Source organism: Rhinolophus ferrumequinum, chromosome 5 (assembly GCF_004115265.2).
Source record: "Rhinolophus ferrumequinum isolate MPI-CBG mRhiFer1 chromosome 5, mRhiFer1_v1.p, whole genome shotgun sequence".
In the NCBI taxonomy this organism is placed as follows: Eukaryota; Metazoa; Chordata; class Mammalia; order Chiroptera; family Rhinolophidae; genus Rhinolophus; species Rhinolophus ferrumequinum.
In genome coordinates this window covers 64,432,891-64,450,391 of record NC_046288.1, presented here as the reverse complement: position 1 = coordinate 64,450,391, position 17,501 = coordinate 64,432,891, and positions in this window count along the sequence as shown.

Here is a 17,501-nt window from a genome sequence, read left to right as displayed (position 1 = left end):
AACAAGTAGCACCTTGAGGATGGGAAGGAAAGGCAAGGCTGCTCCTCCAATGGTGAGAACACCTCAGAGATGTGGGCCGTCACTGCTATCTCCTGGCACATTGTTATGGCTTCTTTTGGTTCTTTCTGGTTGATTTTTCCTAAATTATTAGTAAGTGTATTAGTTTCCTGTAGCTGTCATAACAAATACCACAAAGCTGCTACCTTGAAACAAAAGAAGTTTGTTTCTCACTCTTCTGGAGGTCAGACGTCCAAATCAGTATCATCAGATTGGCCCGAATCAAGATGTTGGCACTGCCACATTCCCCCGAGGGACTTTAGGGGAGAATCTGTTCTTTGCCTCTCCCAGCTTCTGGTGGCTGCATCATTCTATTGTCGGCTTCTTTCTTCCCATCACCTTCTCTCCCGTATACGTCTTTTGTGTCTGTCTTGTAAGGATACATATGATGGCATGTAAGAATCACTAGAATATTAGATGATACATTCCTTTTTTTCCCAAGAATCATAACCTAGTTACATCTTCTGCCACATAAGGCAATATTCACATATTTCAAAGATGAGGACGTGGACATACCTTTTAGGAAGACATCATTGTGGGGACAGTTTCCAGGTTCTTGGCCTGAGGTAGAAAGGTGCTGGCTCGGGTAGTAGATGGTCATTAGCTGTGACTAGTTGGCCATCAGCTATTACCGGTAAGCCGTTAGCCACTGATATAACTGCCGTGGCTGAGCTAGCAAGCACAGAGTGTGGATTGCGGATTGCAGAGAAGGGGACGGCAGGTTTCGGATCGTGGGGCTCCTGCTTCCTGTGTCTCCAATCCAGCCGCCAGCAAGACTATAGTGGTATGACTCTATGGCTCCGTGGGTGTTCCTTTTTGGCCTCACCATGTCCTGTGTTCTTATGTGAGGAGCGGGACCAAAGACCCCGCATGACACCCTGCATGACAAATGGTGCAGCGAGCAGGGTATGATGCCGGCCAGAATTCTCAAAGGAGTAATAGAGCAGTTGATACGTATGAAAGCTCAGTATCGTGAGCAGGGTACGGTGTCAGCCAGAGCTTTCTGAAGGATGATGGCGTAGCTTGTGCGTGTGAACGCTCAGTCTCGGGAAGCCCATGAGGAGCGGCACCAGGAACAGAAAATGCGATCTGCCTGAGAGAAACATGACCCCTCAGTGAATTGGTGGTCCTCTGAAACCTCTGGATGGCATGCCACCCTGTTGGCCAAAGCAAGCATCATCTTCCTCTAGGCGGTCAGCTGCTGCCGAGGGCTCCTAGAGTGGTGGATATTTTACACCGAGACCTCTACCCACTCAGACATCTGGCACAGCGAGCAGGATTCTAGCCAGGTAGAAATGGAGTCTGGCCCTGGGCAGGAGACATGTGGCCCCCACACAGCGTGTGGTACCTGGTAGCCACTGTTCTCAGAAGTTTGACCTCCAAGGAGGGGTGGGAGGACACGGATGGCTCTCTGGCCAGTATAGACAGGGCCCTGCAGGTTCTAGCTGAAGGGTTGCCGAAGGAGGCAAAGGGTACAGCCGGCCGTGTGGGCTGGATGTTCCTCACCGCCTTACCTCGTAACATGGAGCACGGGCTTAATGAAATAGCTCAGGTGCCAGACCAGCAGCCCCAGGGGGAGGCGCTGGAGGCTCCTTAGGAGGAGTTTCTCACCGAGGTGAATCATAACTCAGAGGAAGCGCTTGCTGGGATAGCCCAGGTGCGGGACCAGGTGTCCTGGTGGGAGGTGTTGGAAGCTCAGGTCCGCCTGTTAGAAGATGAGCCCCACAGTGGAGACTCTGAGGCAGAGGCAGACATCGCGAGTGGAGACAATGTAGCTTCCAACCCCCATGCCCGGTCCATCGTGAAGCAAAAGGTAAAGCATGAGCAACCTTTGGACCCCGGGGGCATTGCTGGTAACCCAGATGTGACTGAGTTCCCAACCTACACCCCTTACACTCCCACTGAGTTGCAGGAACTGAGGAAGCGGTGCCGACAGCGCCCTGAGGAGCCAATCTCGGCTTGGCTACTACATTTATGAGATGAGGGGACAGGCAGCATTCTCTGCTCCTCAGGCGAAATGGAAAAGCTAGCCTCCATGGCAGTGCATCGGTCCCTGCGACAAAGGTTACAGAATTGCCATAGGTTGGCCCAAGATGAGGACAAACACACTCTAATGCAGTACACAAAATATGGGGAGAGTCTGGCGAGCTGCCAGACACTGAGTAAATGGTAATCATATACTGAACTTACTCAAATCATCTGTGAAATGGGTATGAGATATGCTATGTTCAATTCTAATATTCGGGGGCCGGATGACAAACTTTTTACAAACAGCATGGAGAGCTGGTTTTGGATACTGCCCCTGCAAGTGCTTTTGGATCCTTGGTTGCCATTCTTACGCCCTATGTGGGGCGGCAGATCCATGAAGTTACCATTACCGTGGTTACCCTAGGGGATATCGAAAGCCGGAGGCAAAGGAAGTTAAGATAGGAGGTTCGAAAAGTCGAGACCTGGAAGCCCAAATCAAAAGTAAGGGGGCGAGTTCGCGGGCCTCAGAGAGTAACACACATGCAGATGTACCGTGATCTCGTGGTAGCAGGGGTTGATCAGGATAAAACAGACTGACAGCCCAATGCACTCTTGTTGGAACTTTGGAAACAGTTGCGTCTGGAACAGCAATTCCGGCGAAGCCTAAAAGAGAAGTCTGGGAAAGTGCAACATGTCCCTCCAGGACTTCATGTGGCTGCTTGAGGCCAACTTTTTTCAGCTTGATTAGGGGTGGGGCCAAAGTACCCGATCAGAGGGGACAAGCAGGGACCAGAGGCCCCACGTGGAATTGTCCATACATTCGTCCCCTTCTAATGTGCAGAGGGTTTTGGCACTAGTTGACACTGGCACAGACTGCAGTCTTGTTTATGGGAACCCAGAACTGTTTCCAGGGCCAGCAATCTGCATTGATGGCTACAGGGGAAAGACGGTGATGGTAAAAGCTGTTTCCTTACCACTGGGTATAGGAAGGCTTCCCTCTCATACCTACAAGGAGTATGTCTCCCTCATTCCGGAGTATATTCTAGGGGTGGACGTGCTACCTGGCCTCAGTTTACAGATGTTGGTTGGAGAGTTCCGTCTCCAGATCTGGGTGGTGAAAGTGGTGACACGTGGGCATGATCTCCACCCTCCTCAAGTGTTGTTGCGTGTTTACAGTACGACAATACCGCCTGCCAGGAGGGCAGGAGGAGATTGGTCGTACAATATTGGAATTGGAGAAGGCACCTATTGTGAGGCCAACACACAGTCCCTTTAACTCCCCAGTATGGCCTGTCAAGAAGCCAGATGGGACCTGGCGAATGACTGTGGACGATAGGGAGTTGAATAAGGTGACACCACCTTCGCACGCTTCAGTGCCTTCAATTCACGATTTGATAGATCGTCTGACCACCTGGGAATGTTATCACTATGTAGTGGACTTGACAAATGATTGTTTCTCCATTGACATTGCACCCAAGTGGCAAGAGCAGTTTGCTTTTACTTGGACGGGCAGCAGTGGACTTTTCAAGTCCTACCTCAAGGATGCTTGCACAGCCGCACTCGTAGCCCAGGATTTGGCACAGTGGGATCACCCGTCCTCTATGGCCTTGTTTCATTATGTCAGTGATATTTTACTAACATCTGATTCTCTTTCAGATTTAGAGCAAGCAGCTCCCTCTCTTCTCCACCACCTGAAGTCACGTGGCTGGGCAGTGAACGAGGAAAAAGTCCAAGGCCCTGGCTTATCAGTCAAGTTTTTTGGTGTTGTGTGGTCGGGTACGACAATGGTCATACCTGAGGCGATTATTGACAAAATACATGCCTTTCCCCGGCCAACCAAGGTCTCCCAACTGCAGATGTATTTGGGTCTGCTGGGATATTGGTGGGTGTTTGTACCCCATTTAGCACAAATGGCAAAGCCCTTGTATACCATGATAAAAAAGGGGTCCTCATGGGATTGGACAGAGACTATAGAACAAGGCTTTGTTGCCACAAAACGGGCAGTGCAGCAGGCACAGGCTCTGCAAGTAGAAGACCCTGGTCGTCCGTTTGAACTTGATGTTCACATAACCCAATAGGGGTACGGTTGTGGCCTCTGGTAATGACAGGAGCGTCTATGGTCACCAGTGGGATGTTGGTCCCAATTGTGGAAAAGAGAGAAAGTCCACTACTCACTAATAGAGAAACAGCTGGCCGCTGTGTATGCAGCCCTAGTGGCCACAGAAGCCATCACAGGGAACAGCACAGGTGTTGGTTCGAACAACCTATCCCATCCAGGGGTGGGTCCGTACATGGACCCAGGGACCCAAAACGGGGGTGGCACAGACTAGCACCCTCACCAAATGGGATGCCTACTTGGAGCAACGTAGCACCCTTAGTTCAAGCCCTTTGAGCACAGAGCTACAACAGGTCCTGAGGACTGTGGAGCTTATAGCCCAGGCTGAGCCAAGCGCTCTGTCTAGAGGGGAGGACTTGGAGCCTTTACCCTACAGAGAAGGACAGCCCCCAGTACCTGAGGATGCCTGGTTTACTGATAGTTCTAACAGAGGAGCTGCAGCCATTTGGACGGCTATTGGTGTGCAGCCCAAAACAGACACCATTTGGTTTGATACTGGGACTGACCAGAGTAGCCAGTGGGATGAGCTACGGGATGTGTGGATGATAATCAGCAATGAGCCTGGGCCCCTAGGTATTTGTACTGACAGCTGGGTGATGTTCCAGGGCCTAACATCGTGGCGCCCTACATGGAAACACCAAAACTGGTTGGTAGGACACCGCTCACTGTGGGGTCAAGCCATGTGGCAGGACCTCTGGGATCTAGGGCAGAGAAAGGAGGTGACCCTAATGCATGTCACAGGTCACTCCTACTTAGTGTCCCCAGGTAATGATAAAGCAGATGCTCTAGCACAGTTCTGATGATTAGAACGGCTCCCTGACACTGATGTGGCCCATTGTCTGCACAGGAAATTGCAGCACACTGGAAGCTGGACATTGTGGCAGGTGAGCAGATGCTTCGGCCTGCCTTTGAAACGGTAGGAGATTGCAGATGCCTGCTATGATTGTGCCATCTGTGCCCAGGACACCCCCCAAAGTCGGAGGCTCCCCTGGGAGACATAACAGATTACACAAGGGAAGGTACCCCTCACTCACTGGCGAGTGGATTACATTGGACCCTTGCCTAAGGCCCGCAATGCGATGTTTGCATTCACAGCAGTGGACACTGCTATGGGATTGATGTTTGCTTAGCCGTGTCCGGCTGCAGATCAGTGGCATACAGTGGTCGCTCTTACACAGCTGTGCGCCCTCTATGGGCGACCCCAAGTCATTGAAAGTGACAGGTGTACCCATTTTACGGGGCAAGAAGTGCAGCACTGGGCTGCCAGGATGGACGTACAATGGTTGTTTCATACCCCGTTCAATCCACAAGCAGCTGGCATGATCGAACACTACAACGGCCTTCTGAAGCAAGGCCGCCAGGGGTGTCCAACACCCTCCCATGATGCGCGACTGGGCCTCAAGTCTATGGGATGTCCTGAGAATCCCGAATGAGAGACCACAGAAGGGAGGGCCCGCACCAGTAGAAGCTCTGCTACATCGAACGGCTGCTCCCATTCAGTTACAAGTTACTACAAGTGAGACTCTGTTAAAGCCAGACTACTGCAGAAATGGAAACATTTTGCTGCCAGCACTCACATGCTTGAAAGCAGGGCAATGCAGCAATGGACTTGGCCCTGGCAGGTCAAAAGCCCCCACTGTCGGTGGTTGGGCCTGATAGTCCCATGGAGGGCTGGTTTGACTCATGATTTCCAAGTGACACCAGGTGTGGTGGCCGAGTGGCCACCACAAGTGACTGTGGTTTATGGAAGTCCCGATGCCCGGACTATTTTGGGGGAACGTATGTGCTCTCACTATGGCCTATTATGGGGTCTCCTGTTCTGTTACATGTTGAAACTACGCAAGGGACCCCATGTACTGCCATAAAGGTCTGGTACCACAAACCGGTAAAGATGCCAGTGGCAGCAACCCTCCTTTTCCAGGACAAAAAGCTGCCATGTATCCTTCCAGATGGAAGGGATTTGCCATTGTTGGTTCCTAAGACTACTATTTCTTTCCACCCATAGGTGCCTATAGGCTAATATGGCTCAGGGACCCTCGCAGAAGACGCTTATCATGTAGATTGTGAGGCAAGACCCTGTAGGGGTGGAGTGTGGGGACAGAGTCACAGAGAACAGTTTCTAGGCTCTCGGCCACATGTGGAATGGTGCTGGCTCAGGTAGTAGAGGATCATTAGCTGTGACTAGTTGGCCAGCATATGTTACCAGTTAGCCATTAGCCACTGATATAATTGCCGTGGCTAAACTAGCAAGTGCAGAGTGTGGATTGCGGATTGCAGAGAAGGGGACGGCAGGTTACAGATGATATGGCTCCTGCCTCTTGTGCCTCCAACCCAGCCGCCAGCGAGACTATAGTGGTATGACTCCCCTATCTATGGGTCCGTGGTGTTCCTTTTTGGCCTCACCATCATATCCTGCATTCTTATGTGGGGAGCGGGACCAGAGACCCCGCATGTCACCCTGCATGACAATCATTCTGTCCACTATAGTAACCAAAGGACGAATAGACACATGGTCAGTATGATTTGAATAACAGGATTTACTCTATCTTTTCACCACCTACTATATTCTTGTGATTGAACAATATGGCAGTGGTACAGGACTGGTGGACAAGTACTTGAAACAAAACATAGTTTAGGTATAATTTCATCAGGAAACAGGTATAGAAAGCGAGAGGAGCACAAGACTCCCTCAAATTACAGTTCTCTTCCTCTGAAACCCAACCCTTCTAGGGGATAGGGAACTAGTGCTTCAAGTGTTTTTACTTACGTGTTCGTCATCCAAAATAACGGGAAAGATATCTGTAACTAACGGTTTGTTAAATAAGTCTTGAATAAAAATAATCACTTGTCATGTGGGGGTCTCTGGTCCCACTCCCCACATAAGAACGCAGGACATGGTGAGGCCAAAAAGGAACACCCATGGAACCATAGATAGGGGAGTTTTACCACTATAGTCTCACTGGTTTCTGGGTTGGAGACACAGGAAGCAGGAGCCACACAATCCACAATCTGCCATCCCCTTCTCTGCCAACCAACCAACCAACCCTTTGCTAACTGCAATCCACCTTTGCTAGCTCAGCCACAGCAGGTATATCAGTGGCTAACGGCTAACTGGTCACAGCTGACGGCCATCTACTACCCGAGCCAGCACCTTTCCACATGAGGCCGAGAGCCTGGAAACTGCTCTCTGAGACTCTGTCCCCACACTCCACCACTATAGGATCTTGCCTCACAATCTACACGACAAGTGTCTCCCACGAGGGGCCCTGTGACAGGAACTCAGCTCACGAGAAAAAATTTCAGTCCAGTTCAAGCAATGTCCCAGGGGGTGTCCTTCAAAGTCCACCTACTTTCTGGGCACAGCCAGGGTTTCTCAAGGTACAGTCTTTCTGGGCACAGCCAGACCTCCTGGGCACTGTCAGGGCTCTCAGGACACTGCCAGTCTTTCTGGGCACAGCCAGACCTCCTGGGCACTGTCAGGGCTCTCAGGACACTGCCAGTCTTTCTGGGCACAGCCAGACTTCCCTGGGCACAGCCAGTCTTTCTGGGCACAGCCAGACTTCCTGGGAACAGCCAGCGTTCTCATAAATAAGACTGCAATCTGTGCTGGTGTCAACTAGGGCCAAAAACCACTGCACATTAGAAGGGGACCAATGTATGGACAGTTCCACATGGGGCCTTTGGTTCCCGCTCGTCCCCTCTGACCGGGTACCTTGCCCCGCCCCAATCAAGCTGAAAGGAGTCCTCCTCAAGTGGCCACATGATGTCCTGGAGGGACACGGGTCACACTTTCATGGACTTCTCCTTTAGGCTTTGCCGGAATTGCTGTTCTGGAAGCACTGTTTCCAAAGTTCCAACAAGAGTGCATTGGGTTGTCAGCCTATTTTTTCCCAATCAACCCCTGCTACCACGAGATCACGCCACATCTGCGTGAGTGTTACTCTCTGAGGCCTGCGAGCTCGCCCCCTTACTTTTGACTTGGGTTTCCAGGACTTGACTTGTCGGACCTCTTGTCTTAACTTCCCTTGCCGCTGGATTTCAACATCCCCCAGGATGGCCATGGCGATGATAACTTCATGGATCTGCTGCCCCACATAGGGCGTAAGAATGGCAACCAAGGATCCAAAAGCACTTGCAGGGGCAGTATACAAAACCAGATCTCTCATGCTTGTTGTAAAACGCTCGTTATCCAGCCCCTGCATATTAGGGTTGAACATAGCATATCTCATACCCATTTCACAGATGATTTGAGTAAGTTCCATATATGACTGCTGTGAGACATTTACTCACAGTGTCTGGCAGCTTGCCAGCCTCTCCCCTTACTGTATGTACCTCAGTAATGAGCCACTCCATTAGAGTGTGGTTGCCCTGGTCGTGGGCCAACCTATGGCAATTCTGTAACCTTGGTCCCAGGGACGGATGCACTGCCACGGAGGCTAGCTTTTCCATTTCGCCTGCAGAGTAGAGAATGCTGTCTTTCCCCTCATCCCATAAATGTAGTAGCCAAGCCAAGATTGGCTTTCCAGGGCACTGTCGGCACCACCTCCCCAGCTCCTGCAAATCAATGGGAGTGTAAGGCATGTAGGTAGTGAACTCAGTCACAGCTGGGTAACCGGCAGCAATGCCCCCAGGACCCAAAGTTTGCTCATGCTTTACCTTTTGCTTCATGATGGGCCTGGCTTGGGGGTTGGGAGCTACATTGTCTCCACTGGCGTGGGCCACCTCTGCCTCAGAGTCTCCACTGTGGGGCTCATTCTCTAACAGGTGGACCCGAGCTTCCAGCATCTCCCCCAGGGGCTGCTGGTCCTGCACCTGGTCTATTTCATTAAGCAAGTCTTCCAGTGCTAAGATGAAATGCAGTGAGGAACATCCAACACACACGGCCGGCTGTACCCTTCGCTTCCTCCGTCAGCTGCTCAGCTAGAACCTGCAGGGCCCTCTCCATGCTGGCCCAAGAGCCGTCCATGTCCTTCCAACCTTCATCCACGGTTCAACTCCTGAGAACAGTGCCTACAGGTACCGCACACTGTGTGGGGCCACATATCCTCTTGCCCAGAGTCAGACTCCATTCCTACCTGGCCGGAATCCTGCTCTACATGCCAGGTGTCCAACTGGGCGGAGACCTCGGTATAAAGTGTCCACAACTCTTGGAGCCCACGACTGTAGCAGACCAACAAAAGGAAGATGACTCTTGTTTTGGCCAATAGGGCAGCATGCCTTCCGGAGGCTTGAGAGGACCACCAATTCACCAAGGGGTCACGTATCTCCCAGGCGGATGGCGTTTCCTGTTCCCGGCACTGCTCCTCATAGGCTTCCTGAGACTAAGTGTTCATACGCACAAACTGCTCCACTGCCCTTTGGAGAGTTCTGACCGGCACCATACCCTGCTTGTGAAACTGAGCTTTCATACATATAAACTGCTCCATTACCCCTTTGAAAATTCTGACCGGCACCATACCCTGCTCGCTGCACCGTGTGTCATGCGGGGTCTCAGCTCCTGTTCCCCGCACAAGAATGCGGGATATGGTGAGGCCAAAAAGGAACAACAATGGAGCCATAGATAAGGGAGTCATACCGCTATATTCTCGCTGGCGGCTGCGTTGGAGACAAAGGAAGCAGGAGGCATACGATCCGCAATCCGCTGTCTGCTTCTCTGCGAACTAACCAACCCCACTTGCTAGCTGCAATCTGTGCTTCTCTGCAACCAACAAACAACAACCAACCAACCAACCCCCTGCCAATGGCTAACCGGTAACAGCTGATAGCCACCTAATAACCGAGCCAACACCTTTCGACGTGAGGCAGAGAGCCTGGAAACTGCTCTCTGGCACTCTGTTCCCCCATCATTTCACATAGTTTGGGTGGAAGAGCAAGCATTGCAAAATAACAAGTTCAGGCAAATAAGTAAATGTAATTATTATAAGCATCCTGGGATGAAAATATTCTCGGAAACCAGTTTTTTTTTTTTTTTTTTTCCGTGGGGGAGGATGGATGCCCTCGAGACATTTACATGTCCATCCCATGTCTACTAAGAGTGCAGCTCTGGTAACTCACCTATGCCTGGAGAAATAGAAATGAGCCTCACACCAGGTCTTCCTGGGTTTGCCCAACCAACAGAGAGTTCAGACTTTTGATTCCATCAGAGAGCAGCCAACCTGGAAACATCAATTTCCAACTCTCAAGAGGATCCTGGAGAGACTTCTGAGCACCACGGGAGGGGGAAATTTTCGGTGGGGAAGATGAGGTAGAGTTGAACTCCCAGACAGGGGGAGGTCGAAGTCCTGGAGAGGAGGAGGTAGAGCCAAACTCCAGGAGAGAAGGAGGTGTGGTCCAACTCGCGGGTTTCTGCACCAAAATGTATTGGCATAGAATTAAGCCCTGGTCATTCCCAGAACGTGAAAGAATTCATGAGACTCTACAAAGTGGGAGAACAAGAAAAGAATTATTGAAAGTTAGGCAGAGAGACATAGGTCTATTTGGAAGAGAAATACTGGCAAAGGGAGTTCTGTCAGGGTAGAGTCCAATAGGGACAGTTGTGCCGATGAGCAGGAGTGCTGGAGTTTTATGTTTTTCTGTGCAGGATGTAGGGTGCTTGTTTGCTTGCAGGGGACCTGTCATTACAATTGTCTTCTCCTGGAATCTGTCCTGTTCCCATCTATGATGGATGTCAGCTTGCAGGTGGTTACTGTTGTGATTGGAAACTGTTTTGTTCTATCTATGATGGATGTTCGTTAGTTTGTAGAGGGTTTCCATTGTGATTGGTAACTGTTCTGTTCCCATCTATGATGGATGTAAGGTGCCTGTCAGTTTACGGTGCAGTGCTAGCCAGGGGTTCAGAGCCAAGCTCATTCCTGCTAGCTCTCAAGCTCACTCCTGCTAACTCTTTGCCTGTTCCGTCCTTCCAGCTCACAAGCATGCTCCTGTTAACTCTTCACTTGTCTTACAAGTTTTTATTAGAAATAGATATGGGGTTTTGTTAAATGTTTTTTTGTGTATTTACTCAGATTTTTTTTTCTTTGTAATCTATTCATAAGTCTAATTACATTGGTTGATTTTTAAAGATTAAACCAACCTGACATTCCTAGGACAAATACTGCTTGTGCATGTCCTCTCCTTTTTAGATGTTGGTGGATTTGATTTGCTAAAATTGTGTTAAGAATGTTCCCATTTATAGTCATGAGGGATACTGGTCTGCAGTTTTCTTGTAATGTCTTTGGTTTTAGAATCTCAGAAACCATTTAAAAATCAAGTTTAAGAAGTTTGGCAATCTACTCCCTCCCCCAGATTTTTAATAAACAATTCATACCGATATTATTGTTTTCTACATCCATCAAGCATTCAAAAAACATTTCTCTAACACTTATACTTTATAAAATAGTTATTAATTTTTTAAGCAATTGCTATTCCTTTTGCTTTTGCCTGAATTTCAGCAGGTAATTAGGCACAGGCTCATCAACAGTGAACAAAGAGAGGAAGGGCTATATGCAATTGCACCATGGAATCCCCAGAGCTGTGACAGAAATACAAGAAAGTGAAGTCTACAACTCCCAGGGTCGAGTAATGATTACAGCTCCAGGAGTTTATGGAGGGAAATTATGTAGATCTAACATCAACAGCGCTAACCTGGTAGAATATGTTCTAAACATCAATTTAGATCCAACGCAGAACCGAAGTACAAGGATCCGATTGGAAGCAAAGCATTGCAATTCTGATGTTCCCACCATAAACACAGACATGGGGTTTGTAGAAATTTAGGTCTTCCTAGTATTTTGATTAACACACCTTTCAATCTTTTGAAGTGTTACAAAAAACACTTCAAAATGCAAATTATTATTTTTCTTTTAGAATCCCAAGAGGAATATTATAAAATCTTTTATTTTATCCAAATTTTCATAGTAAGAGGAATAAAAATGAGGTCTGTATAAGCTTTAAAGAAGACAAATCACAAATACAAACGGGGACTCTCTTCCTTTAACATACCTTGGTTCTCTATAAAAAATTACATTTCTATACATCATTTTTGTTTTATGAACATGCCCATGAGACTGGATCTTGAATTTAATATATTTGGATGCACAGGTGGGCACATTTTTCAATCAAAATTTTTCCTCTGCTGACAGTTTGATGTGAATGTCTGCTAAGGCAGATCTTGCATACACTGTTCTTGTATTAAAATAATTAATAATACTAACACTAATATTAATAAATCTAGAACATATAGTACTTATTATGCACCAATGGCTATTCTAAGTCCTTTACATAAATTAATTTATTTAATCTTCAAAGTAGCCCTATTATGATGCCACTTCATGGATGAGGAAACTGAGGCATGTATTACCAGAAGGAAAAAATTCCATTTTTGAAAAATGGTCGTTAATGTTCACTATAAAACCAAGTTAATTGATTTTTGCTAGTGTCATAGTTTCTATCAAGCTCCAAGTTGTTCCAGATATTTTATAACTAATTAATATAATAACAGAATTGACTCATCTACAGTATATAATTTTCAGTACATTATTGCTAGTGCCAGCTTGAGTCTTTAATTTTGCATTAATAGAAAATGTGCAGTTTATACATTAACTTGAGTAAGAAACAGTAGTCACTTTTGCAATATTTCTCCTAAGCAAAATAGTCAAACAAATTCTGATAGCATGGGAGGACTGAAGTATATTTTCATATTTATGGGATACATTAATATACATATACATATATAATATCTATATCTATCTGATATATCTAGACAGAAATAAAGAAACAGAAACATAGGAAGAAACAGACAAAAATACAGACAGATATAAAAAGACAGAGAACTATCCATTCTTGAGCTTGTATAATAAAAGCCATTTTTACCCAAAACAAGCAATAAAAGTATTTAGTTGATTAACTAAAAAGTCAAGTAAGCATGAGATGCAAAAAATGTGATTTATATCTGCTTCATTTTCTTTGAATTAACACATAAATAAACATCCATGTGATAGTCTTTTTATATAGGTCCATCCCAGTGTTTTCCTTTGATGCTGAGTAACAAATCCATGTCCTAGGATGTCCTTCATAAACTATACCCATAAAACAGAACATAAAATTTGGATTTGGATTCCCATGAAGTGGAATGAGAACTTAAAAACACAGGAAAAGCAAGTTAATATTAAAATTAGATCCTTGTATATTTTCCAAATATTAAAAGCATTTTATATATTTTTTCAATTTTCACATTTTTTTAAATTTAAATTTTATTTTTGTTTTTAGTGATTGTCTTTCATTAAATAATTTCCAAAACATCCAACTTAGGTTTTAATTAAAACCATAGTTTTTTTTTTTTTTCCCATTACCAGTTCATGTTCTACTTGTTTACATAAGATTTATCTAAACTGTGTATTTATAATAAATTAACTCAACTGCAATTGGCATAAACAGGTAACACAATTCTTGATCAGCCTATTAATCAATTCGTAAGTGCTAAAATGATCAGGCGTACTGAGGTACAGGCTATGGCCCTGAGTATTCAGCTTTAAGGAGTTCCTTCTTCAAAGGAAATAAAAAACCTGAGCTAATTGTAAACCCATTCTTTGTATAACCCTCTTTTAGTTGTATCTATTCTTTATAATTGTGGCCCTCACAGTGTAAGCGGTCATAAAGAGAAATGAGAAAATAAAAACTCCAAACATGTAAGCGTAAAAACGTGTATTAAAAGAATGCAATTATTCCATAAGTGAACATTCCTGGAAACCTTAAGAAAAGGGTATAGAATAAATCCTAGGTCCTTGGAAACTGTAAGAGCTCAAAGTTTTAAATTATTGACTTAACTCTTAAATTATATAATCAAAGTTACAATTCTCAATAATTAATAATATGATAATTAAACATCAAGAGAGTCAGTCTGAAAAAATAGGATATAAAATTAGGAAGTACATGTTTAAAATTTTTATAATTAAGCAAATTATCTAGAAAAATAGGGAAAAAATGAAATCATGTAGAGTACAATTTAGTATTCAAAAATATGAGCTCCCAAGTCAGACTGCCTGAGTTCAATTCAGGGTTAAAAACATATCAGCAACCAGCATATGAAGAAATGTTCAATCATTAGAGAAATGGAAATCAAAACCACAATAAGATATCACCTCACACCCCTTAGAATGGCTACCATATATAAAAAACAAACAAACAAAGAACTCAAAATCGTGTTTGCGAGGATGTGGAGAAACTGGAACCCTTGTTCACTGTTGATGGGATTGTAAACTGCTCAACTGCTATGGAAAGCAGTATGAAGATTTCTAAAGAAAATTAAAAATAGAACTACTATATGATCCAGAAATCGCACTTTTGGGTATATATTCAAAAGAATTGAAAGCAGGGTCTCAAATATTTGCATATCCATGTTCACAGCACCACTATTCACAATTGTAAAAAGATGGAAACATAGATGATTTTATTTAAAAAATGTATATATATCCTGTGGGGAGGAAAAACTTCTCATTTACCCTCTATGTTCTGTTCTTGGGGGCTTGTGTAAATTAAGCCAACCAAAGACGGATTAGTAAGAGAAAATACAGATTTTTTTTTCTATGTACATATGCAGTTCACAGAAAAATGTAACTCTTGATGATGGTTAGAATTTGAGGCTTATATACCATCTTAACAGTAAAAAAGGAAGTGGAAAAAGGCACTTATGGAAAAACAAATGACTTTCAGGAAATATGAATGGGCCCTTAGGAGAACAGATGGGAGATTTGATAGTTTTGTGGCAATGTCTGTTTAGGTTTGATGCTGACTTCTCTCTGGTGATGAGTCAATCTCCTTTGCTAGAAAAGCTCCTGGGGAAAAGATTTATGACAATTGAGATCTTTTAGGAGATTCTGTTTTTAGACAGATAAGGGAGTTAAAAAAATCCTCAAGATTCATCCATGTTGAATCACATGATAGGATTTCCTTCCTTTTCAAGGCTAAATAATGTCCCATTGTATTGAAGAGGTCCAGAAGATACAACTGTGGCATAAAAATTATTTTGAGCTAAAGGCATTTCAAAATGGGTATAGAGTTTCAGTTTTACAAAATAAAAACAGATCTTTCTGGAGATCTGTTTCACAAAAATGTGAATATACTTAACACAACTAAACTATATACTTAAAAATGGTTAAGATGGTAAGTTTTATGTTATGGATGTTTTACCACAATTAAAACCAACAAACAAACAAAAAACCTTACTATCAGATGGGCAACTAAGACACGTGACTTCTTTCAGACTCAATATTTTTTGTCAAATGGCAATTTTAATAATAGCTGTGGCATGTTTATTTTGTATTAAAAATGACATAATAAATGTAAAAGACTTCACACAATGCCTGTCACACATAAACATAATAATAATAATAATAATAATAATAATAATAATAATAATAAAAAGAACTACAGGCCAAAAAAAACACAAAATAATTAAATGATACATTGGTTTAAAATAAAATTCAAAAGTTTACTCAGAGCATAATGTGCACAATGAGAAGCCACTGTGCCCTCATATATTTGTTTACTTCCAGTAAGAGAATGCAGGATCTCCAGAAATTTCTGAGGAATTTCTTTTAATACCCAATTCTATTATGGAATTAAAATCTTGATTAGTGTCATGATTCATTCTGGCCTCTGGGTACCATGACGAATCCCTGATTGTTTTCTCTATATAGTAAAGCAATCTTTGGACTGAAGATTTCATTAATATTTGGTGAAATAATCAGAAGCAAATGGGCACTGTTTTCCAGGGTAGCCCTGGTTTAGTTAATCAACCTTGGAAATGGCCATATTCAATAAGAATGAAATTCAAAAAGACAAATGTGTGTGTTATGGTAGGGGAGTTAAATGAGGGAAAAGGAAATAGAAGAGAAAAGGTCAAAAATTTACTTGTGTAGTTTGTCCATCTTCTCACCTGCTGTTTTTATCTTTAAATTTTTTTATCTCCCTCATTATAATCTCATCAGGGATCATTCATGCTTCATTGCTCAATGCTATTAAAACTTAAGCTAAAAAAATAATTTTAAAACTCTTCTACATGTATTCTTCTACTTTCCTATCTAGATGCCAAGGTTGATTGGTATTGATGACAGTAATGTGTGTGTGTGTGTGTGTGTTTAGAGCTCAAATTGTTTGCTACAGATGGCCTCCTATTCAATAAATGACACAACTGGTACACTGGAGGTAAGTTATGAGTTCAATTTATCTCTTTAAATATTTGGGAATTGATAGGAAAGACAATTCACTGGAGGGGGAGAAAGTCCATTAGGAGTTGATCTCATTACCTGGTGCCTTCATTTCTCAGACCATTTGAGAGGCTAATTACAAATTGTTTTTTATTGTGCTGATGACCCAGGTAGTGACACTTGGAAAGAAATCACCATTTGAATATATCTCTGCTCTAATGAAGGTTACCCACTCAGGGACCCAGAACAAGAATAAGTAGAGCAATACATGGGCTACTTTTCTTTGTTTGCTTAGTATTTATACTGGTGAACATAAAAAAGCTATATATATATGTATATATATATGTGTGTATATATATATATGTGGGTATATATATATATATATATATATACCCACATATATATATACATATATTTATATAAAACATTTATATAAAACATATATACATATATTTATATTTATATAAAACATTACAATTATTTCACTTCTATGACTTCTTAGGTAGACTATAATAGATTACAAATATCTTGTTGAGCAAAGATATTTGAAGATGTCGCTTAAAATGACTCATTCCTACTATCAGATCGAGAGAGTAAAAAGTGTGGAAGAGTAGTATGTGAGTCACACCATGTCTCTCCATGTTTTGAGGCTTCATTTGTTTTTAATTTGTATTTTACTCTTTCAGCTCACTCACCACAACTCATACAATTCTAAAACAGAACTGAGTTTTCTACTCAAGTCCAAAAACATGATTGCTTGATGTGGGCGAAAGGGTAACCTGAGTTTTAAGAAATCTTATTTGTTAAACATAAAACTCCTGCTGTGAACTAAGTATTTGGTGTGTTTTGCCTGATAGCTCATTAATTTCCAGTTCTTTTGCCTACAGAAGAAACTGGCTAATCATCTAATATCCTTGATACCTGATGTGATAATCTAATGTGTTTCTGCTTTCAAACATGAGAAGAAATCTTTCAAAACCAACAATAGGTAAGCAGATGTCCAATAAATCCTTTAGACCGCCGGGCTTGGGCAAAAAGAAGCTGCGTTCTCGTTTCCCTTCTATCAGTTTAGTATGACTGAACAAAGGAACAAAAGCTCAACAGCTGATGTACTGTCATCTCTCTCCAACTCAGTGAAAGCATACATTTTTCCAGGTTTCCTGGCTGTGCATTAA